Consider the following 26,671-nt stretch of genomic DNA (forward strand, 5'->3'; position numbering starts at 1 on the left):
AAGGCTGACTATAATGTTAAGGGCTATAATATAAAATAGAAAGCCCTAAAATCTATAGTCTATAAGCCCGAACTAACTACTTAAGTAGGAGAAGTAATAGACCTCTTAGAGAACCTTACTACTTTTTACTAAGCTTTCTTTATATCTATATAATTAGTAGACAGTTGAATACTATAGGATAGCGAATTCCTAGAAGAAGTTAAGGAAATGGCCTTTATAGTAACTATAGAAGCTATTATATATAAGTAAGAGATCCTAATTCCAAAATCCTATAAAAATGCTATAAATAACAAGAAATAGGGACAACTTTAGAAGGAAGCAATCTAAAAGAAGCTAGATGCTCTATAGAGTAATAATACCTAGGAAAATTCTGTTCTACTAAAAGGAGCAAATCTAGTTATATTAAGATAGGTCTTTAATATTAAGAGAAGTATTAGTAGAGCTAAAAAATACAAAAAATGGCGACGACGACGGTAGTAGACGACCGAGAGCAAGGGGGAGACGAGTAGAGGACGCTCTATAAGAAGGCGGAAGAGATAGTAGCGGTAGAAGAAGGGAGGTTTCCGGAGAGAGCACTAAAAGGAGTAATAAGCGAACTGCTCGGGGGACTAAAGGCGCTTAAACGACAAACAAGCACTACGATCAATATAGTAATCGAGGCTGCAACACGAAACGTAAGAAACAACCCTTAAAGAGACCCGAGACAGACCTAGGGCCTAACGACCTAGGCAAAAATTGCGAGCCAACCTACCCCTCCTTAGAGTATAGTACTACGAGTCTATATTACGGACTAGAAAGAGAAGGAAGAGATAGGAAAGATGACCGGGAGGGAGATAGTCGAGAAGATCGGAGTAAAGGGAATAGTAGGGGCAAGGGCAGATAATAAAGGGGTTAAGCTATTTATAGTATACGTATAGGACAAGAAGGCCCTCGAAATAAATAAGGAGTAGACACTAAAGATCGGGAGTATAGCGAAAGTCTCCTATTAACAGTATATAGTAATTACGTATAGGGTCCTACGAACCTTTGATATATAAAGGGATATACTAAACCTCTAGAGGTAAAACTAGGTAATAGTACTAGGACTATAGATTATAAAGACAGCGTAGGTTAAGAAGAAGATAGAGGAGGGTAAGAGGGCCTCCTCGCTAATCTTATAGGTTATAATACTAGAGCAAGCGAACAAGGTCTTAGACTAAGGGTTGTACTAGGACTTTAAGAGGCTAGATATAGAAATCTATTAGAGCAACTATAGAATCCTTTAATGTTTTAACTATTAACAGTACGGACATATTGCCCTAAAGTGTAGTAAAGCTATACTAGTCTGCTCCTACTATACTAGTGATCACGCGACCTAAGAGTACTAAAAACGGAAGGAGGATATAAGATACGTAGTATATAGGAGAAAACACCCGGTATAGTCAAACTAATGCCTAGTTAGACTATTAGCCTAGTGGAGAGCGCGGGAAGTAAGGGTAACAATACTAACTAGGTTCCTAGTAGGTGAACAGAAATAACTAGAGAGAACTACCTACCTAAATAAGAGACCCCGGCTATAAGAGGAGCTACAAATAGTGCTAGTAATAGGGAGACTAACGTTCTTATATAAGGCAGCGTAGAGTAATAGACAAATAAGAATTAACTAAATAATAGGGAGCTAACCCTAAAGGGAAGAATAGGAGGAGGGACGGGAAAACTAATAGTAAGACTAATAGTAAGACTAAACGGACCTAGACACAAACATATCCTAATGCCTTATACTAGTAGACTATCAATCGTTTAGTATAATATGAACAGAAGCAAAGACAAGGTCTAAAGGAGCTTTCTATAAGCCTTAGACCCGGAGGAACACTATATTATAGCAATATAGGAACCGTAGATCAACCTATACTCTAGGATTCTATTAACTATACGAGACCCGAGATACTACGTAGTAATAAACAGAACCGAGGGAGTCCTACGAATATATATCTATATTAGTAAGAAGGTACTAGTAGAGGACTAGTAGGCCTAGCCGAGAACCGACAGGGATATTACTATAGTGTAGCTTAAAACAACTTAAGGCTAGGTCCTAATTTATAGCGTATATAACCCACCTCTAGAGTCTAGAAGCAGCACATAACTATATACGCTAGGAAGGCTCCTAGAAGCAATAGACTAACAAAACTATAACATCGTAATAGGAGATTTTAACCTCTACTACCTAAAGTAGGGATCGGACTTCACTCTAGTATACTACTTCTTAGTAGGGAGGCTTATTAGTTAGATAGAAACAGCCTAAATAGACTTAATTACGCCAAAGGGAACAGAAACTTAGGCTAGAAACAACAGTTCTAGTACGCTAGACCTATACTTTATATCCTACGCCTTAATACGACGGGTAGAAAGCTATATAGTTAATGACTAACTAGAGTCCTTATCAGACCACTATCTAATCCAAACCAACATCTAACTTATAGTTAAGGAGGAGAGGGAACCTAAGAGGAGGCTCTGCTAGAAGTAGGCCGAGTAGACACTAGTATAGTAGCGGCTAGAAGGCGAACTAGAATAGGTGAATATTAACGATATATATATAACGGAGGGGATCGACTAAGTAGTAGAGCAGCTAATAGAAGCTATACAAAGGGCAGCCTAGGCCTATATACCTAAGAAGAGATGGTCGCTATACTAGAAGCTATACTAGATACTAGAGTATATAGCCAAAGTCAAGGAGGTAAGGAGAGTAAGAAGGAGATAGGAGTAACGACGTACCTAAGTAAACTAGAAAGCCTATAATAACGCGTATAAAGTAAAGAAGGCGCAGATTAGAAGAGATAAGACGTAGGAGTAGAGGTCAACTATAGAGATAATTATAGAACACCCGGAACAAATCTAGAGACTAGTAGAACAGGCTAGGAAACTAGACGAGGAACAAAACTCCCCGCCCTAGTTTCTCTTAATATAGGACTAAGACGGGGAAACGTAAACCACTCCGATAGAGAAAGCGAAAGTATTTGTAGACCACTTCTTCGGGACTTAGGTAGAGGTAGACCTAAGCAACATCCTAGGAACATATATTCCTCCGCTAAGGAAGGCTAACTAGTAAGTATCTACTATAGAGATCGGAAATATTAGTAAGAAACTAAAGGGTAACAAAGCCCTAGGCCTAGACAAGATCCCTAACTATTACCTAAAAGCTAGTAGTAGCCTTATTACTCTAGTGCTTACGCTAATCTTCACCTAGTGTATAAAGTAGGGGTATTACCTAAAGGCCTTTAGGCAATTACTAACTTACGTCCTAAGGAAACCCTAAAAGGAAGACTATACTAAGTTGAAGTTATATAGAATAATTGCGTTGCTAAGTATACTAGGAAAGCTCCTAGAGAAGGTCGTAGCTATAAGGCTTACCGGAATAGTAGAAGAATATAACCTCCTCCCGGTAACGTAAATAGGGGGGAGACAAAAGAGATCTACCCTTATAGCAGTCGAACTGATTATAGAGCAAATCAGACATATCTAGTACTATAGTAATAACAAGGTAGCCTTACTACTTTTACTAGATATATTAGGGGCTTTCGATAACGTGTCCTACGTAAGGCTCCTATATATCCTTAGAATAAAAAGTATCCTAGCCTAGATAGTATACTTTATATAGTCATTCCTTAAGGACAGAACAACCTAGATCCTCCTAGGGTCCTTTAAAGCCCCGTAGACCCTAATTACGAACACGGGCATCCTATAGGGCTCTACACTCTTCCTAATTCTGTTCCTCCTCTTTATAGCCGACCTAACCCTACTCCTAGAAATAGTAAATACCTTAGTATCGGGGTTCGTAGATAACATAAATATCCTAGCGTAGTCGGGGTCTATAGAGGAAAACTACGTACTCCTAGAGGAGAGACATAGACAATACGAAAAGTAGGTAAGAGAGGATAGGGCAAAATTCGTACCGGATAAGTACTAACTTATCTATTTTAGTAAGGTAAAGACAAAACACAACTTAGTAGTACTAGTAAAAATCTAGGGGTTCGAGACCCATCCTATAAGGGAACTTAGAGTCCTTAGGATATAGCTAGACCCGAAACTTAGCTAGGGACTATAAGTAAAGAAGGCGTAAGCGAGAGCGGATACTAATAGACAATTAATCGAGAGACTTACTACGTTAACCTAGGGGGCGACCTTTATAAAGGCCTAGACTATATATAAGGCTATATTAAGCCCGTAATGCTATATAGAGTAGCAATTTAGGCAGCAGAAAAACATATCCCGAAGAGAATTAAGGACCCCCTTAATAGAGCGTAGGTAGCCTACCTAAAGAGAGTACTAGGGGTATATAAGTCAACCCCTTATAGGACAATAGAAATGGAATCAGGTATAGCCCCTATTAGGGAGTACCTCTAGGGCATAAGGTGTCAATATGTAGAGAAGACATTAGTATACCTAGTCTAGGGAACTATCTAAGTAGCTACTTAAAGGATAAGAACCTAGTAGGAGAGGAGGAGAAGACCTAACCGGCCACATATAATCCTATAGAAGGAAGCAGACCTAAAAACATTATAGGAAATCCTAGCAGCCCTTGAATAGAGAGAAGCTCTAAGGGAGCAAACTAACATAGGGGACAAAGGGAAAAAGAAGCAAAGCTAAGTAGAAAAGATCGTAGGTCACCTATAGGAAACGCGTTAGAACTAAAAACCGGTAAGGCTAGGAGCCCTACTAGCGGCTAGGACCTTCGGGAGATATAACTACCTTATCTACAAAGACCTGAAGAGGGCGGAAGCAAGTATAGCTATCTAGATTCGCTCTAAGCACATTAGGCTAAGAGTATACTTATACTAAAGAAGAGTCCTAGGATACGATTCTAAACGTTACCCCTGTAGCTACCTATCCTAAAACCCGGAGTATATAGTGCTGAACTGTACTAAGTAGGTAAAAGGGAGAAGCTAGTAGAGGGCGAAGGTAAGAGATAGGTAATACTAGGCTATTATCTAGAACAGACAAGATATAAGGAGAGTGATAAGATAGATCCTTAACAAGGACTACCTAGAGCAATTCTCCCTAGTAGTAGAAACGGAAAGGTGGATAGAGAGGAGGGAGAGAGAGAGAAGAGCCGGGGAAACAGAAGGGAGAAAGGGAATCGAGAGGAGGACATTACTAGGGTTACGGGCAAGGTAGTTATAGGGTAATAACTATAACACTAGCGTACCCTAAAGGAAGGAGAACGAAAGACAAGACAGGAAAGAACGAGGAGGGCAAAGACGAGGAGGTTTTTATCCGTTAATTGGGTTTCCTACCTATATAAATAAACCTAAATAGCGAGAGACCTATATAGGCTATAGGGCAGTAAAATAGGCGAATGAATAATCTATCTATCTATTAGTAGAGCTATTAAAAAGTTCAAGGCTAGACTAGTTATAAGGGGCTTCTTATAGAAGTTTAGTATTGACCTTATAGAGACATTTGTACCTATAGTAAGATAGGACACCCTTAGGGTATTTATAGCTATTATATATAAGAAGGATCTTTATCTTTACTAAGTAGATATGAACAATGTATTTATAGAAAGTACCCTCTATAAAGATATCTTTATGTTACTACTACTAGGAGTTAAGCTTCTACTAAACATAGTGTTCAAAAAATTTAAAAGCTTATATAGACTTAAGTAAGTAGCTAGAGATTAGAATTAACTCTATATATTAAAGCTTAGAGAGATTGAATTTATATAGTTAGAAGTAGATCTATACCTACTTATCTATAAGAAGAGGGAGATCATAATCCTTATATATATAGATGCTAAACAGGTATAGTATATGTGTATACGGAAGTCAGGACACGTAATAGGGAAGGAGGAAGGACTAATGTAGTATACGAAGGTATATAGTAGAACAGTGTTTAGTACTAAAGGTATCTCTACTATCGGTATAGAGACTACGTCTCTTATACCTATATAGAGGGATATTACTCTAGTCCTAGTTCTGTTTCACTACGCCTTATCGGTTTCACCTATATCTTATCCTACGATTCGTACGGTGTTATAATAGTATTGCCGTACTATTATCTCGACTAGCTTAGTATATACTAAGTCAGTCTTAGTACCGTACGACATACCTACTAACCTATATTTATAACACTCCTACTTAGGTCGTAAGGCAAGGAACGATTGTTCCTACTATACTAGCTATAGCTATCGTACGAAGGTCTAGAACTAGGGACCGGCTAGCGGTTTATTCAAACTATCTACTACTATCTCCTTAGTATAGTAGTACTCTACTTTGATCTTCCTCTACTACTAGAGGTGCCTAATATAGTTATAGGTAACATTAATATACTTAGATCTTTCGTAGATATAGGCGTCCTTAACTAAGGTTAGAGCCGCCTAGTTATCCTCTATAAGACGTACTAGTCTTAGTTCGTCGACGGTGCTCTTGTCGGCTAGGACTATTAGTTAGAAAGAGTAGTCTCCTACTAGCCCCGGGTAGTTTATCTCTCGGAGGATAGCCGCTAGGAACTAGGATTGTCTCGCGGCGGCGTTTATCGCTATAAACTCTGCCTCTATAGTAGAGGTTACTATAGACTTTTGCTTCTTACTTATCTAGGATATAGGCGTACCGTATACTAGCTAGACATATCCTAGAATTAAGACCCTATCTACTCGATCTATCGCGTAGTCGGAGTCTAAGTATCCGGTTAGGATACCGCTACTACGTCTAAATATTAACCCTAGGTCGGGGAACGACCTTAGGTATCTCGAGACCTTCTTTAGTACTTTTATATACCGCTTTGTTAGATCCGCGACATATATACTAGTTCTCCCGAGTAGGAAGGCTAGGTCCGGTCTCGCTATAGTTATTAGCTATATCTAGGTCCTATTATCGCTCTAGTAGTTATCCTTACTATATCTCTCGTCGTTCGGGGCTATAGGACGGAGGTTATCGTAACTATCTATTAGCGAGAGTGTTAGGCTTGCCTTTATTTTTGCTATATCTATTTTAGTAAGGGCCTTACGGATATAATGGCCCTAGTCGAGTTTTAGGGTACCGTTACGCCTATCGCGAGTAATCTTTAGTCCTAGTAGTTTCTCCGGTTCCCCGAGATCCTTAATCTTAAAGTGTTACGCGAACTGCTTCTTAAACTATTAGATATCGGCTAACCTTAGTACTATAATAGGTATATCGTCTATATAGATAAGTAGTATAATGTCTCTCTTAGTATAAGTTAGGAGACATAGGTCTACCTCGGACTAGTAGAATCCTATTTTGACTAACGTAGCGACATAGAGCTTATTCTAGTCTCTAGCTACCTACTTTAGGCCGTAGAGACTCCGGAGTACCTTAAGGACCGTGTTCGGTAGGGTTTCGACTCCTAGTAGAGGTTTTATATAGATATCTTCGGCTAGGTAGCTTTAGGTAAACGTATTATTGACGTCGACCTAGTATATCTCGAGATCCCGCTCGTAAACTACTACTATAAAGACCCTTAGGGTGTTATAGCGTACTATAGGTACGAATGTCTCTTTAAAGTTAACGCCGAACTTCTATAAAAACCCTCTAGCGACAAGTCTTGCCTTAAACTTTTCGATTACCCCGCTAATAAGTGTCTTTACGTTAAAGACCTACTTAGAGGTAACTATATTCGCCCCTCTTAGAGCGACAGCCGTTTCCTAGGTATTATTACTTAATAACGAGAGTAGCTCGGTATCGATAGCGTCCTTCTATAAGTAGCCCTATTTAGGATCCCCTACCGTAGCCTTATATATCTTCGGGATAGGTACTTCCTATTAGTAGGCGATACCGGGTCCGAATATAGTAAAGGCGTATTCTTAGACTTCGTCGAATAGTTCCTCTACCGTAGCTATAAATATATATTCGTCGGTATCGGTAAGTCTATTGTTCACCTAGAGTAGTTAGTAGAACAAAGCTATTATAGCTTTATAGTACTTAGCCTTATAGTCCTAGTCCTAGCCGTAGTTATCGTTAGGATCCCTAGTCCTTTTCCTCTAGACGATTAGTTCCGGTAGCTCCGGGGTTTCCTCGATCTTCTTATAGTCCGCGATATTATCTAGTCTACCGGGAAGTTGGATATAGAGCGGTCTTAAGACAGTTAGTCCTTTATCCTTAGCCGTAGCGGGTTCGGTCTCTACGTAGGGAGCGGGGATTAGCTAGGTCGGTTCTTCTATAGAGGAGTTACTCTCGTTAGGCCTAGGTATTATACTACCCGAGGATCGTAAGATTGCTATCGGGGCATCCGCTAGTCGCTATAGTAGTAGTCGCGAGACCGCCGGTAGTCGACCGACTAGCCTTCGTTTAGGTACCTTACTAGGTTAGTTCGTAAAGGAGATACCTAAATCTAGATCTCCCCCCTTCTCGTTTTCGAGCTAATCTACTTAGCTATACTGCCTAATAGCTCGTATATCTAGCTCCTAGAACAACTATTACTTAGTCGATTGACTATATCTAACGAAAATAGCTTCCTTACCCCGGTTTATTAACTTATCCTATCGTAGCCCTTTTAGATATAATTTCGGTTCTACGTAAACTACTACCCTATAACCCTATACTCTAAGGTAATCTACCGTCGGTACTTTACTAGTAATACTTCTTCCGGCGAAAGTTAGACACCGTTAAGGAACGGTCCGTTCGGTAGTAGTTTACGTATAACCGCCTATACCTCTAGCGCTTTAGGCTAGAATTCTACCGGTATCCCCGATTCCTCGAGTATTACGCGGATCGCGTTCTCCGATACCTAGATTGACCTTTCTACTACTCCGTTTTATATAGAGTTGTAAGTATCCGTCGTATCGTATTAAACCCCCGATTCTTTCTCCTATTGTTTTAGAACTATTAGTAGCTTAGGTACATTATTACTCCGTACTACTCTTACGTAGCATTTCGATACTTTCTCTATAGTTAGCCGCTATTATCGTAGTACTTACGGTACGTCGGATTTGTTCTTAAGCGGGATTACCTACTTCTTTCTTAAGAAGTTATCTACGATCTCTAGCTAGTATTTAAAACCTAGCCTAGATGTCGTATTTTCGAAGGGTCCGTAGATATCGATAGATATAAGCGCAAGTCTTTCGTTCTTTCGTTCTACGATAGCGCCTTTAAACTTCCGTATATTCGCGATAGAGTATACCTTATAGTTATACTTATCCGGGATAGGAATCGGGTCCTTCTTATTACTTACCCTATAGACGTTTCGGAGTAACCCTTTATCTAGGTATACGAATCTTCTATACTAAAGCTCCTACTAATCCTCGGTAGTTACCGCGGCTAGAGCTTCCTCGTATAGCACCTCCGGTAGTCTGTTATCTACCTAGTTTAGGGAGTCGGATATCGAAGATACTACCGGTACTCCCCCTCGTAGTACTGTTCGTACGATAGGCTTTCCGCTCTTATACTTAAGTATAAAGTTTAGAGGTTCGATATCGAATTACTTACTAAACTGCCTCTATAAAACCAGATTGACTCCGAGATTACTATTGAGAATATATAGGTCATAGGGTTAACATTAGGTGCTTAGGGGGATTAGTAATTAGGGCTTACTAGTCAAGTCCTAAGTATAGCTATCCCTCCTAAAACACCTACACTAATACTAGCGATACTATATATAGATACACGCTATCCTATTAGGTCCTTCTTCGTCTTTTATGTGACCCGCCGTCTTCTACTACTACGTAACTCGTACCTGTTTAATAGGTTATAAGCCCGGGTTAGTAACTCGGTGTTTCACCCTCGACAAAGTCGTATTAGAGTTATTCCTCTTCAGAACAAAAGGAAGGCAGACTAGAGGCCGCACCCGCCTTATATAGGAAGCTATAGCCGTGCTATAGGTGTATATAAGACGTAAAAGAGCCTAGTGAGGCACTGTTAGACTCCGAGTCAGGGAGCCTATACTAATACCTTAGACAAGTAGGCGAGCTTACTAAGAAGAGTCGCTCTCCGGACATCGCGTTCGTATCGACTAACTATTCATTCTAAGAGAGCCGTAGTGTCTTAGACACCCCCTCTACTAAGAGAGTTACGCTACAGTGTCTTAGCACTAACACGATCCTTCGACTTTCCTCCCCTTCCCGGCGGATAGCCATCCTCTCCGCCATCAACCTCGCGTTCGTTTTATCCCATTTCGATCCGATCGCGTACGACCGAATACATCCTTTTACCTAAGGGTAGCCAACCTGTCCCTTAACTTACAAAAAATGGAGAACGAGACTGGGTTTATAAGAAAGAGAGCAGCACCTGTTCTAATAAGAGAGAACCACGAAACATAGTTCAAGCTGATGAGAATACACCTAGTATTAAAGCAGGTTGACTAGGTCCTCGAAGACATCATTACGGACATTCCCGCTACAACCCTATCTATAGCGACACCCTCTATATCATCGGAGTCATCCCTTCCTTTAGATTAAGCGATAAGGAAGGCATCGTACAGACGGCACAATGCAACGGCCCTGTATAAGATGTATATCTGTCTGTCGACAGATGACCAAGAGATGACATACGAGATCCGGCATACGAAGGAGTTGTAGGAATAGGCTAAAGCCAAATATAAGAGAAGACTTATCGCTACTGGAAGAAGTTTGCTTTAGCAATACACCAATTTCGTGATGACAGAGGACTAGTTAATAGATGACGCCTAGTAGGAGCTTAGCTCAATTGCAAGGAGGGCTGTTTTAATCTCGCCTCAGTTCTAAGACATCAAGACTGAGGACAGAAAGATCTAGCAACTCTTAGCAGCTCTGCTAGACTCATTTGGCTCAATTCGCGATGCAATTGATGCCCAGGTGAATCTCTCACCACAAGACATTCTTGCAATCCTTAGGGAGAAGCAAGAATCAATGATTTATCAAGGGACAGCCATGTTCGCTAAGAAGGGTTTCTAGGGCAAGCTCACGTGCTATCTCTGTAATGGTGACCATTTTATGAGCAAGTGCCCACACCTTTCTGCAGCTCAGCAGGCTGTTAGGAACAAGGACAAACTAGCTAGGGTTACCTACCCTGCTAAGAGACAACCGTCACCACCTCGTAGGAGGTCATCATCACCAAACCTTCGTAATGTCCTCAAGGTGATGACGGACCTTGCAAAGCAGATGAAGGAGAGCCGCAAGCCAAAGGCCTCCTCTAGTAAGAAGCCTGCAAGGGCCCGTGCGACCTAGGAAGACGCATCAGACCCTGAGATACCATCAGAAGATGATGATGTTGATGAGGTTGCCCATTCTACTGTGGAAGCTAAGGGCAAGTACCCCTCGTCCGAGTGGTTGCTTGACTCTTGTGCTTTATCACATATGACTGACCAAGATTCACTATTCAGGACACTGAAGCCTCTTCAAAAGAGGAAGTGGATCAAGGTTGGGGGTGGCTATCTACAAGCTACATATATAGGAAGTGCAGTAATGGGTGGTCCTTCTAGAAAGCAAATTGTCTTAGAAAATGTCTTGTTTGTTCCTGGCCTTGGAGTTAGTCTTGTTTCTTGGAATCAGTTCAGCTAACAATTTGCTGTCCAACCACCCAGTTTCACCCTTAAATCCCTTTCTATCTGTCCAAGTTAGGTACACATTTTGAGTGTGAATTGGAACAGGCTATGACTGCCACTGAGTCCCAGGACCAGTGGGAGCTATAGCATAGAAGATGTGCACACCTTAGCAAGGGACTGCTAAGAAACCTGCATAGAGTCACTGACAAGAAAGATCCCATTCCTGTTCCTTCTGAACACCAGAACTACAAGATCTGCTCCCTTGCAAACATGAGGAAGTTCAAAGGACCTGCCACAGAGAGGAAAGGAGAGAGGCTGGCCCTCATCTCTATTGACATCTGTGGGCCTTTTCAAGGGGCAGTCTCAAGACTTGGCTTCAAGTACTGGCTTGAGATTGTAGACAACTTCTTGAGGAAGAAGTAGGTAATCCCTTTGAAGGCTAGGAATGATGCTCCTACAGCTCTAAAGGAATGGAAGGTTCAGGTAGAGAACAGCTCAAGGTGTTTTCTATCTGCAATCCGTAGTGATGGTGCAAGGGAAATTCTTTCCTTGCTAAAACAGTGGGAGAAGGAGTTTGGCATTCAGATAGACACAACTGATGCCTACAACTCACTTCAGAATGGACCTGTGGTAAGGTCAATCTAAGCCTCTGAGAATACAGTGAGAGCTATGCTTAAGGACTCGAGTATGCCAGTTGAATTCTGGCTAGAGGCCCTTATTGCTCAAACTGTGGTCAGAAACAGACTTCCAAATGGACCAATAATAGATGGTACTACTCTTTTACTAGAAGAAGCCTTCACTGGCCAGGTACCATCAGTTGACCATTTGAGAGTCTAGGGATGTAAAGCAGTGGTCTGTGTAGACCCGAGATCCCAACCTCAAGGCTTGAGAAGTGACGAGCTCATGCATAGGGGTAAAGAAGTTGTCTTTGTTGGCTATGTGGAGGACACCACAAAGCAATGGCTCTTCTGGGAGCCTGACATGAAAGCCATCAAAACACACGGGCAAGTTGACTGGTTTGAGAATGAGAAGGGGGGTGATATGGATCTTGGCATCACCTTCACAAACCAGTTAAGCAGAGCCCTGAAGAGAAACCCCGTTGGAAGACCTCCTGCTCAGGTCTCCAGTTCATCAATACAGCCACAGCAGCTCCAGGCAAAGCCTCTGTTTGTGCAACTTCCCCAACCTCCAAAAGACATTAGAGTGTACCAGAAGAGTGGAGTAGAGGGGACTCCAAGAGAAGAAAAGGAAGAGGAACTTGTTCAGGAGGATCAACCTCAACAGCCACCTCAGCTTGCAGGCAACAAGAGGTCAAGGGGGGATGAAGATGATGGCTTTGCTGAGCATGAAGCCAAGCATCATAGGGCATTGATTGCTCAGATGTTTCATCTTGATCCAACTATGAGCTGGGTTGAGGAAATCCTGAATGATGTGGAGGGATATGCATTTGCTGCTGTTAGGCAGGCCATAGCCTACCAGCAGGAAGTGCCAATCCTAAAGTCCTATAAGGAGGCAGTGGGAGACCCCAATTGGGGACATATGTGGAAAGAGGCAATCCAGAAAGAACTTATTGCCTTAGGAAGCAACAACACCTTGGATCCAGTTGTACCACCAAGGGGTGCAAGCCTGGTTACATCTAAGTGGGTTTTTGATGTGAAAAGAATGATCAGTGGAGCCATTGAAGAGTTCAAGGCAAGACTGGTTGCAAGAGGGTTTTCACAGAAATATGGTGTTGACTTTGAAGAGACCTTTGCACCTACTGTTAGGCATGATACCCTTAGGGTCTTCATGGCTGTAGTATGTGAGAGAGATCTTGAGATACACCAGGTGGATGTGAACAATGCTTTCACCGAAAGCAGCCTTCTTGAAGACATCTACATGATCCCACCCCTAGGTGTTGAAATTCCACCAAATATGGTCTTCAAGGTCCTTAGAAGCCTGTATGGACTGAAGCAAGCAGCTAGAGATTGGAACAAGCTCTGTGTTGCCAAGCTAGAACAGATTGGATCCACCTAGTCCCAGGTGGATCCATGCCTACTCATCTACAGAGGAAGAGACCTCATGGTCCTCACCTATGTGGATGACATCCCCATTGCAGCTCCAAAGCTGTTAGATGTTCAGTGGTTTAAGGCTGAGCTTGGAAAAGTGTTTAAGATTAAAGATCTTGGTGAACCTACGAAGATCCTTGGAATGAGGATTATAAGAGACAGGTCCCAAGGCACTGTAAAGCTTGATCAAGGACACTACATCCAAACTAACCTTGCCAAGATGGGCATCTCTCCAGAGAAGGCCACACCCACACTCTCACCTATAGACAGCTATGAGGATCTGAGACCTTCAGCTACTATGGATGAGAGGTGCAACAAACAGGAGTACCAGGGTTGCAATGGTACCTGGATGTGGCCAATGACAATGACAAGGCCAGACCTTGCTTTCCCCCTTGGAAGAATCAGCTCATATGTTGCTGACCCTCCAAAGCAACATCTTAGAGCTTTGAAGAAACTCTCCAGGTATCTGAGATCATACCCGGACCTGGGCTTGATGTACAGAAGAGGAGGAGGTATTCTCCAGGGATACTCAGATTCTGGTTATGCTATGGACAAGGCAGACAGAGTCTTAATCCTTGGACATATATGGTTCCTTTGTGGATCACCTATGTCCTGGATGAGTAGGAAGCAGAAGTCTGTTGCCACATCAACAATGGAAGCTGAGTTCATGGCCATGAATGCAGCAGCCAAGCAGTCACAGTTTCTTGCTGCAGCCCTTAGGGAGATGAGGTGTCCTGACCTGGTTGGAGAGTGTTCATTCCAACCTAGGATCAAGGCAAGCAGTACTGTTGATGAGCTGAGACCCGTGGAGCTTATGGGTGACAACCAAGCAGCTTTGACCTTTGTCAAAGATGCCCATGTCCATGACAGGTCAAAGCATATTGATGTTGCATACCACTATGTCAGGAATCTCTCGTGGCAAAGGAAGATTGTAGTGGATTACTGCCATATAAAGGACATAGTTGCTAATAGGCTAGCTAAGCCTCTCAATGGCCAGCAGTTTCAAAACTTTGTAAGGCAGCTCCAGCTTATATAAGGGATTGTTTGAGACCTTCTGACCTGAGTGGGAGTGTTGAGAATATACAGGTCATAGGGTCAACATTAGGTGCTTAGGGGGATTCGTAATCAGGGCTTACTAGTCAAGTCCTGAGTACAGCTGTCCCTCCTGAAATACCTATACTAACACCGGCGATACTGTATATAGATATACGCTATCCCATTAGGTCCTTCTTCGTCTTTCGTGTGATCCGCCGTCTTCTACTACTACGCAACTCGTACCTGTTTAATAGCGTTTAAGCCTCGGTAGTCTATGTAGAAGCGTAGGCTACCGCCGGGCTTCTTAACGAATATAACGGGACTACTAGCGCTAGAACGGCTCGCTCGAATGAACCCCGTCTTTAGGTTCTCTTCGAGATATCTCTTAAGGACGATAAGCTCTTCTCGGGATATAGAATATAGCGGTCCGAACGGTATCTCTATACCTTCTTCTAGCTTAATCTTATAGTCGTCAGGGCGATAAGGAGGTAGCTCGTCTACGGCTTTAGTATCGAATACGTAGAGGATGTAGTATACCTAAGGAGGGACCTTCGTAGTAGGGTCGGTAGGTATACGCTTCTTATCGAGCTTCTCGAGGGCGATATCGATATCGCGGAGAGAGGCGGCGAAGACTTAAGCTTTAGGCTACTTAGTAGTAGTAGTAAAGGTAGCCGCGTTTACCTAGAAAATCTTAGTATACTTAGGACCGCGCTAAGGCGGCGGAGAAGGCGGAGGTGCCGGAGGAGCTTCTAGAGGGAAGCTAATAGTAAGGGAAGTCTAGTCGATAATAGGTTAGTATCGTCTAAACTAGGGGAGGCCGAGGATAAACTTCTAATACGGTAGGGACGTAAGGAAGCTAGTAATCGACATACGTTTACCTCCGAGAGTAATTGACGTATATATAATATAAGTAATCTTACTAGTAGTAGTCTCCGTGCCGTTAAAGAGTTTAAGGGTATAAGGGTACTTTAGTTCCTAGGGTTCGAGGTTAAGAGAGGTCGCGAGTTTATAGTCTATAAAAGACTCGCCTAGTACGCTAGTGTCTATAAGAGTAAGATTAGAAGAAGAGAGTTTCTTTAAGCCGATATTTACATTCGTAACGAACGGTTTATAAGCGTAGTCCTTACCCGTCTCGTCGTATAGGTCTAGCTATACTATATTGATCCTTAACTTCTTTCCTCTCTTTACTTTCGGTAAACGTTATTCTTAGTTTTTACCGCGTCGATAAGGAAGACCTAGGCTTTTTCCTACTTAGCGGGAGTAGTAGGAGTAGGCTCGATAGCGCCGATAGCGCCGCGAACCGGGTTACGGGCGTTACGGGTAGCGAGCTACGGATAGTTAACTACGATATAGCCTAGACCGCCGTAGTAGGTATAGAGTCTGGCCTAGCGACGGCGAAGCTTCTCTTCGGGAGTAAGCTTACCGTTAACGAGGCCCTAGACTCGAGGGACGGCGGTACTAGCGCTAAGATCTATAGTATTACCTATAGAGACGGGAGGGAGAGCCGTAGGAGCGGCGGTACCTAGTAGAGTAGCGAAGTAGCTTCCGGGACTACGAGGCTAACGACCTTAAGAACGGGAAGCGAGGAGAGAGGCGGTATATTTTATATTAGAGTCGAGGCGCTAGTAGGTCTCGACGAGCTTACGGAAGCTTATAGTACCGACGTCCTTATCCTCGAGGGCTCGAAGAAGCTCTACTAATAAGCTACGGCGGAGAGTACTCTTCTTAGTCTCTTCGTTATAGCCGGTAGACCCTATATCGCGGTTAAAGGCCGCGAGGTACTCGGCGAAGCTCTTATTCTTCTAGAGGAGGTTATAGATAGCGTTCTAGGCGGTAGCTCTACGGTCTAGATCACTAAAGGTAGTACGGAGGTCCTATATTAAGGTAAGGACGTCCGGGTAGCCGATAGTCTACGTAGCGTTATCGATATAGTATTATACCTAAGCCGTAGCGTCTCCCCGAAGGAGGGAGAAGACGTACGTAACCTTATCCTTCTCTTACGGAAAGTAGTCGGCATTAGCTAACAGCTTAATAGTAAGCGATGTCTTAAATACCTCGAACTTACTCTTATTACCGTTGAACTCGTCTAGGTCGTTAACCTTCTTAGAGAAGTACTAGCGGCGGTTATTATCGGCGTACGGTACGAGGTTCTAGAAGGTGTTTATAATACCTTAAAGGTATATTACTTAGTTATTTACTTGCTCGACCTACTAGGCGGTCTCGCGGAAAGAGGAGACGGTACGGTTAATAAGAGCGTAGGCGGTATCGGGGTTAGCGTTTACCTAGGTACCGAAGGTAGCGGCGTTCGAGAAGGGGATATTGACCTACTTACTAAAGTAGAATAGAGTGTCTTAGTTGTCGAGGTTAATACCTCTATCGGTAGGGTAGTCACCTATAAGGATAACTCGATTAGTTAACGATTTATTAGTCTTTCGTAATATTAGGGCGAGAGCCTAGCCTATAAGATATAAGAGTAAAAGCGAGAATATAGGTACGAAGTATAGATACAAAGGGTATAGTATAATTACTATATAAAACGAAAGACGAAGAAAGTAAGAGAGGCCTAGGGAAGGCTAGATACTTATACGCGACCCTTACGAGTACGTATCCCCGTATTAATAGGGCTAACCCGTACGAAGCCGCGCTTAGTAGCTTTACTTAAAACCTTATTCTAACCTGCCCTACGTTCCGAGTCTTCTACGTGCTTCTTCTAGGGTCTAGCGTAGTCGCGGGTACTCGCGGGAGTGCCGTAAGTTATATAGTTACGAGCCGAAGTAGATCTATTAAGGTTTAGTAGAGTAGTAAATTTAGAGGGCTAGGTTCCGTAGTAAATATTACGGGGTATATAATTCTTAGCGCTTATATACTAAGCTAGACTTTCACTTCTTAACGACTTCTAAGTACTCTAAGGCTCTTCTATCCCTACCTTCTATATACTCTATAAAGAGACTATAATAGGTAAGGGTATACCTGACCCTAAGTACTTTCAGAACGATAACGACCCTAATTTCGATAGCTAGTATAGTAGTGTTCTCCTAAAGCTAACTATAGTAATCTTCCGTACTAAGGTAGATAGTCTACGCTTCGTATATAGGTAGACGTAAGGTAATCCTTAGCGAAGCATTAATCCGAGGATCACTATACCTAGATAGTAGTCCTTTAACGAGTTTAAGACTAGAGAAGAGTTATTAGATTAGATAATACGCTAATATAGTATACGTAATAAAGGAACTAAGGCTATAGTTAATATTACTACCTATAAGTAAGAACAAGGCAAAACCTTTATAGCCTTCTATACCCGCTACTCGAAGTTACGCGCCTAGATATTATAGACCGATAAGACCGAGCTTATACTGTTCCGTAACCGATTAAACCGTAAGTACTTTATTAAGACCTTTAGCGACCGCGAAGTCGACCGCCGCCTAGATAGTATATAAGATGTTATCGAGGAGTATACCGTACTAGACGAGAGCTTCTACGAGACAGATCGACTATACCCGTAGAAGGAGCGCCCCCGTAGTAATAGTAACTCGAACGGTAATAGCGGCTAGAATAACTAGAATAACGGTAACGTAGTTACTAGTACCGCTACCGGTATAGTAGGTGCCTTAGTATAGCGCCTACTATAGTACGCTAGTACTAAGAAGAAGGAGGATCTACCGACATATCTATAGAACCTACCTACGCTTAACTATAAGTAGCGCGAAGACCTTAAGAAGTAGGGTAAGTACTACCGCTACCGTATAGGTTCTTACGTATCGACTAACCCTAAATACCTAATATATAGGTACGATAGCGACTATCGCCTACCGCGTCTACGTAATACTACGCCGAATCCGAACGTAAACCTCAGTTCCCTAGCCGCCGATCCGTAGTAGGGAAATGGCACGACCGCTACCTAAGCGTAGTAGATAGCGGTTACCCGAACTTCCTAGGACAGAAAGAGTATAAGATTAAGAGACACGGAATGTAAGAGACGGTAATAGACTATAGTAAGGAGCTTAAGATATCGGTATACGTACTAGATAAGTAATAGCTAGCTATATACCCTTATATAGTATTACCCGTAATAATATAATATAGAAAGGCTCGAGGCCTTATAGATTCTACCTCTACCTCTCTCTTTCTTAACTAGAAATTTATACGTAAATATATAATACCCCTGATCCCTTTGACGTAAAGCCGACGACTAATACTAGGAGATAGAACGGCCACTACGCGGTAGATTATATACGCGGCCCTTATAGACGTAGTTATCGACGATTATTACGAGCAAATATTATACTACGTTACCGACCTCGAATACGACATCGTCTTAAGCCTACCGTAGCTTATAGCGTATAACCTAAACATCTTCTAGGAGATAGGCGAGGTGGCATTTAGATCGGATTACTACTTTAGTCACTATCTATAGAATAAGATATCGATAATAGTATAATCCCTAAACTACTACGAGAAGAAGAAGTAGGTACTAGTACGGTACGGACTAGAGCCCTTTACTAGAGAAGTAGCGAGCTTTATAGTAGGAGGGGTAGAGCTAAACGTCTTATTATATAACCTAGAAGATATAGACGATAAAGAAGTAGACTACTAGGGCCTTTCTTAACGCGCGTAGGGGATGTACGCGTATAGGGCTAAGTGCTTCTATATTATGCCCACTAGGCGTAAGAGCGACGACGGAGAGCTTAAGCTAAGTGCAATAGCTACTAATAATCTAGACTAATTCTTAAACAAGTAGTTTAATCACAACCCGAAGGAGAAGTTACCGCCGATATACTACGATATTACGGACGCTTTCTTAGCTAAGGATTATAAAGGACTCCTACCTTATCGACTAGGCGTAGATTATAAGATTCATATTAAGCCTAATAGTCTATAAGAGCTACTATACCGCAAGCCCTACGGCCTAGCTAAGAAGGAGAACGAGGTAGTTAAGAAATAGCTAGACGAGTAAATATCTAAAGGGAAGGTACGGAAAGTAGGGCAAAAGACGAGCTAGTCTTCTATACTAGTACTAGTAGTACGTAAGCCTAGAGGTAGGCTACGTGTTTATATCGACTATAGAGGATTAAATACAATTACTATTAAGAACCGGTATCCGATTCCCTTAATATAAGAGACGCTTAACCGTATATACGGTAAGAAGTACTTTACGAAGCTAGATATTATAGTAGCCTTTAACAAGTTACGGATAGCTAAAGGGTACGAGTAGTTAACGGCGTTTACGACACGATACGGTATCTACGAGTGTCTAGTACTGCTATTCGGCTTGTGTAACGGACTAGCATCGTTCTAATTATATATTAATAAGGTCTTATAAGAACACCTAGACGACTTTGTATTGGCCTACCTAGATGACGTACTTATCTTTAGTGACACCTTGGAGGAGCACATTAAACACGTACGGAAGGTTCTTACTAAGCTACGCGATATAGGACTTGTAGTAGATATCGACAAAAGCGAATTCTACTAATAGAAGGTGAGGTATCTTGGGCTAATTATGACCCCTAACGGCATCGAGATAGACCCCGAGAAACTCGAATGTATTCAGACATAGGAAGCTCCTAAGAACCTAAAGGATGTCTAGGCCTTCCTTAGATTTGCTAACTTCTATAGGCGGTTTATCGAAGCATTTTCGCGTATAGCTACTCCTCTTACAAACCTAACCAAGTCGGACGGACTAAGTAATCACAAGAACAGAAGGATTCAATAGTCACTAGATTACTAACGAGCCTTTAACAATTTAAAAGCTATATTTAGTAAAGCCGGTATGCTCGTACATTATATACTAGGTAGGGAAACGATAGTAGAGACAGATTCTTTAGATTTTATAAACGCCGGCGTGCTTTCGTAGTATGACGAGAAGGGTATACTACATCCTATAGCCTTCTACTCGAAGAAGTTGAGTCTATAGGAGTGTAATTATGAAATCTATAACAAGGAACTATTAGCTATTATTAAGGCTTTTGAGGAATAGAGACCCGAGCTCGCCTACGAAGTAGATAATAAGGACTTATAGCTAGTTAAGATTTATACCGACTATAAGAACCTAGAATACTTTATAAAGACAAAGTAGCTAAATTGGCGACAAGCGCGTTAGGCTAAGTTCTTATTACAGTTCAACTTTAAGATAATATACCGTCTAGGACTTTAAGGTATAAAGCTAGACAGCCTAACGAGACGTAGCTAGGACCTTCTATAGGGGGTAAACGACCCTCGGAACTAGCATCAGTATTAGATATTACTACCTCCTAAGCGATTCCTTAAGATCGCCTTACTATAGGCAATAGTAGAAGATACGCCGGAAGAAGAGGAACTAGTATAGCTAGACCCTAAAGCTGAAGAGTTTATGCCTATAGAACGAGATACGCCTACTAAACAACCAGCGACGCGTAAAAGTTAACGGGAAGCCGAACTCGAGTATCGAATGTCGACGGCGTACGTAACCGATAACGAGCTTAAGACCGCGATTAAGGACCTATAGAAAGACCGTACTCCTATACTACTATAGAGAGCGAAGATTTACCTAGCACACTATAAAGTAGATAGCGACCTACTATATGTTCGAAATTAATACGACGGCTAGAGCTTATAGGTACTAAATGACTAAGCCTTATAGACTAGGATAATTAAGATAAACTATAACGCTCTAGTAGTAGGCTATCTAGGACGAGCTCGTACTTATAAACTCGTAGTACGTAAATTCTACTAGTCTAGATTAGCGAGATCCGTACGTAGATATACCGCGAATTACCGTACTAACCGTATAACAAAATCTCTATACTCCTAGCTACTAGAATTATTATAGCCACTTCCTATTCTAGATCGGCCTTAGAAACATATTGTAGTCGACTTCGTTATCGGACTCCTAGATAGTACTCTTGACGGTATAGTCTATAACAACATTATAACCGTTACTAATAGGCTTACTAAGGAAGTTGAGCTGATCCCTATTAGCGTAATAATAGTATAGAATACGGTAAGGCTTTTCCTTAAATATATATTCTATCGGCGCGGGTTTCCTAACACTATTATATTAGACCGTAGTAAGTAGTAGGTTGCTACCTTCTAGAAGAAATACTATAAGATGCTCCGTACAAATCGTAAGCTAAGTTCTTCGTATCACCTAGAAACTAATAGATAGTTAGAACGTACTAACTAGGCGATAGAATAGTATCTTCGTATATTCACTAATAAGGCATAGGATGACTAGGTAGAATAGCTATGCCTTACTTAGTTTGCGATCAATAATTACCTGTCCGAGACTACTAGTATGTCGCCGTTCTACGCTACCTTAGGCTATAACCCTAAGTTTATAGAGCGAGTTGACCTAAACGCTAGAAAGGAGGGAGGACTGACCACTCTCTAGCGACTAGATACGCGATTATTAGAAACCTTTATACGTCGAATTTACGAGCTTCATAAGTACCTTTAAGAGAATATACGAATGTTATAAGCTCTCTAAGTAGAAGTAGCAAACCGCTACCGAAGCATTCCTCTAGACTATAAGGTAGGTAATTAGGTGTATCTTAGTACTAAGAACATCCGTACGACTCGACTATCTAAGAAGCTAGACAGGAAATATGCCGGCCCTTACTAGATCACGGAAGTCATACCGGCTAGACTCTCTTATCGACTAAAACTATTAGACGCTCTAGTAGGACTTAATAACTGCTTCTATACCTTACTACTATAACGAGCCGACCACCCCGATTTCCTACTACTTAAAGGGCAGTATCTAGCGCCGCTACTACCGATAACTATCAAACCTAACACTACCGAGGCTAATATAGTAGCCGATATAGTGGTAGTACCTACGTATATATACGAGGTAGGAAAGATCCTTAATATATATACCCGTAAGCGGGTAGGCAAGGTGAAGAAGGGGTATAAGCGTAAGGTAGATATATAGTATAAGGTAAAATGGGCTAGATATTAGAACGAGGAGGATAGTAAGACCTAGTAACCTATAGAGGATATACTTAAACACGCGGCCGCCGCTATTATAGACTTTCACTATAACCGGCCGGAGTTATCTACGCCTATAGGCTTCGTAGCTCTATCTAACTAGTCCCTACTAGCTACTAAGGTGCTCGGGCTTAACACGATCAGGGTCATTCCGAAAGACACCGTTACGAATGAGTCGCCTCGAGCCTTACCTCTAATAGAATCTACTCCGTATATATTCGATACTCGAGTAGAGCCTATAGAGCCTATAATAATACCTAACTTTAGTCATAAGGATTATACGCGAGTGCTAGCCGAAGATAGACGTAGGTCTAGGGTAAGCTAGCTAACTAGGCAATATGTTTCTCGAAGGAAGCCGGTCGAGGATAGTCTTAATAGAGCGAATGCGATGTTATCGGATAACGACAGGGTACTAGAGAATAATTAGGCGTTCGCGCGATTATAGAGCTCGATAGGTAAGTAGCCTTATAAGATAGATAACGCTTAGAGGACTAAGGCGTATTTTGGGAGGGGGGATACTGTTACGGGTAGCCCGCGACCCCCTACTATAGCTACGTCGGCCCGGCTGAACCGCGGACCTTCCGTATCGGGTTAGCGCGGCTTGGCTTTACTTTATAACTTCGCCGCGCCTCGCGCTCCTCTTTCGTAGCTTCGTAGAATAATAACTATCTCGTTCGGACCCTATAATACGCGCGCCCTTATAGTCACTAGATTACTAACGAGCCTTTAACAATTTAAAAGCTAAGTTTAGTAAAGCCGGCATGCTCGTATATTACGTACTAGGTAGGGAAATAGTAGTAGAGACAGATTCTTTAGATTTTATAAACGCCGGCGTACTTTTATAGTATAACGAGAATAGTATACTATATCCTATAGCCTTCTACTCGAAGAATTTAAGTCTATAGGAGTGTAATTATAAAATCTATAACAACGAACTATTAGCTATTATTAAGGCTTTTAAGGAATAGAGACCCGAGCTCGCCTACGAGGTAGATAATAAGGACTTATAGCTAGTTAAGATTTATACCGACTATAAGAACCTAGTATTAAACAGGTATAGTATATATATGTACGGAAGTCAGGACACGTAATAGGGAAGGAGGAAGGACTAATGTAGTATATAAAGGTATATAGTAGAACAGTATTTAGTACTAAAGGTATCTCTACTATCGGTATAGAGACTACGTCTCTTATACCTATATAGAGGGATATTGCTCTAGTCCTAGTTCTGTTTCACTACGCCTTATCGGTTTCACCTATATCTTATCCTACGATTCGTACGGTGTTATAATAGTATTGCCGTACTATTATCTCGACTAGCTTAGTATATACTAAGTCAGTCTTAGTACCGTACGACATACCTACTAACCTATATTTATAACACTCCTACTTAGGTCGTAAGGCAAGGAACGATTGTTCCTACTATACTAGCTATAGCTATCGTACGAAGGTCTAGAACTAGGGACCGGCTAGCGGTTTATTTAAACTATCTACTACTATCTCCTTAGTATAGTAGTACTCTACTTTGATCTTCCTCTACTACTAGAGGTGCCTAATATAGATATAGGCAACATTAATATACTTAGATCTTTCTTAGATATAGGCGTCCTTAACTAAGGTTAGAGCCGCCTAGTTATCCCCTATAAGGCGTACTAGTCTTAGTTCGTCGACGGTGCTCTTATCGGCTAGGACTATTAGTTAGAAAGAGCAGTCTCCTACTAGCCCCGGGTAGTTTATCTCTCGGAGGATAGCCGCTAGGAACTAGGATTATTTCGCGGCGGCGTTTATCGCTATAAACTCTGCCTCTATAGTAGAGGTTACTATAGACTTTTGCTTCTTACTTATCTAGGATATAGGCGTACCGTATACTAGCTAGACATATCCTAGAATTAAGACCCTATCTACTCGATCTATCGCGTAGTCGGAGTCTAAGTATCCGGTTAGGGCACCGCTACTACGTCTAAATATTAACCCTAGGTCGGGGAACGACCTTAGGTATCTCGAGACCTTCTTTAGTACTTTTATATACCGCTTTGTTAGATCCGCGACATATATACTAGTTCTCCCGAGTAGGAAGGCTAGGTCCGGTCTCGTTATAGTTATTAGCTATATCTAGGTCCTATTATCGCTCTAGTAGTTATCCTTACTACATCTCTCGTCGTTCGGGGCTATAGGACGGAGGTTATCGTAACTATCTATTAGCGAGAGTGTTAGGCTTGCCTTTATATCTCGAGATCCCGCTCGTAAACTACTACTATAAAGACCCTTAGGGTGTTATAGCGTACTATAGGTACGAATGTCTCTTTAAAGTTAACGCCGAACTTCTATAAAAACCCTCTAGCGACAAGTCTTGCCTTAAACTTTTCGATTACCCCGCTAATAAGTGTCTTTACGTTAAAGACCTACTTAGAGGTAACTATATTCGCCCCTCTTAGAGCGACAGCCGTTTCCTAGGTATTATTACTTAATAACGAGAGTAGCTCGGTATCGATAGCGTCCTTCTATAAGTAGCCCTATTTAGGATCCCCTACCGTAGCCTTATATATCTTCGGGATAGGTACTTCCTATTAGTAGGCGATACCGGGTCCGAATATAGTAAAGGCGTATTCTTAGACTTCGTCGAATAGTTCCTCTACCGTAGCTATAAATATATATTCGTCGGTATCGGTAAGTCTATTGTTCACCTAGAGTAGTTAGTAGAACAAAGCTATTATAGCTTTATAGTACTTAGCCTTATAGTCCTAGTCCTAGCCGTAGTTATCGTTAGGATCCCTAGTCCTTTTCCTCTAGACGATTAGTTCCGGTAGCTCCGGGGTTTCCTCGATCTTCTTATAGTCCGCGATATTATCTAGTCTACCGGGAAGTTGGATATAGAGCGGTCTTAAGACAGTTAGTCCTTTATCCTTAGCCGTAGCGGGTTCGGTCTCTACGTAGGGAGCGGGGATTAGCTAGGTCGGTTCTTCTATAGAGGAGTTACTCTCGTTAGGCCTAGGTATTATACTACCCGAGGATCGTAAGATTGCTATCGGGGCATCCGCTAGTCGCTATAGTAGTAGTCGCGAGACCGCCGGTAGTCGACCGACTAGCCTTCGTTTAGGTACCTTACTAGGTTAGTTCGTAAAGGAGATACCTAAATCTAGATCTCCCCCCTTCTCGTTTTCGAGCTAATCTACTTAGCTATACTGCCTAATAGCTCGTATATCTAGCTCCTAGAACAACTATTACTTAGTCGATTGACTATATCTAACGAAAATAGCTTCCTTACCCCGGTTTATTAACTTATCCTATCGTAGCCCTTTTAGATATAATTTCGGTTCTATATAAACTACTACCCTATAACCCTATACTCTTAGGTAATCTACCGTCGGTACTTTACTAGTAAATACTTCTTCCGGCGAAAGTGTTACGGTTCACCTCGTAAGGCTATACTTAGTATTACGTAACCTAGTACGCTAGCGCGCCCGGACCCTAGACCCTAACCTCGACGTTTACTTTATCGCGGCTTCGCGACTTTCTTATCTTCTCTTCTTCGTAGAACTTATTCGATTCTAAGGTATTAATACGTTTGCGCCCTATCTTACGCCTTGTCCGTGTTATTAAGTTCTACCGCCCTTAGATCGCTAAGCCGTACGATTATAGACTACGTATCGCTACTACGACCGCGTACGACCGAGACTCGAATAGCCGTAGGTACTAATACGACTATCGGACTAGACGAATTATCCTTTATCCTAGGACTTAACCTAAACCCTCTTACGAAGGCGTTCCTCCGAGAAGCCCGATAAAAGCGGAACGGCGTACTTAGCGTAGCGTAGTAAGAGGTAGAAGACGAGTCGTAGTAGTATCCGGTTTTCGACGATACCGTAGGTATAGAACGACTACGTAATATAGCGTAAGAGATATAGAACGAGACTTAGGGTCGCGGAGACACTAAGTAGGCTCGTTAGTAAGAGGAAGAACGTCGGCGCTAGAAGTACTAAGAGCTACTACGTAATAAGTATAACCGACGTTAGTCTAAGAAGGAAACTCGACTCCGTATAGGTAGAGAGGATAAGACCTTATAATAGGGTATATGTCAGGGCGAGAGCCTAGCCTATAAGATGTAAGGGTAAAAGCGAGAATATAGGTACGAAGTGTAGATATAAAAGGGTATAGTATAATTGCTACACAAA

This window comes from Fulvia fulva, chromosome 4, assembly GCF_020509005.1.
Source record: "Fulvia fulva chromosome 4, complete sequence".
NCBI lineage: Eukaryota > Fungi > Ascomycota > Dothideomycetes > Mycosphaerellales > Mycosphaerellaceae > Fulvia > Fulvia fulva.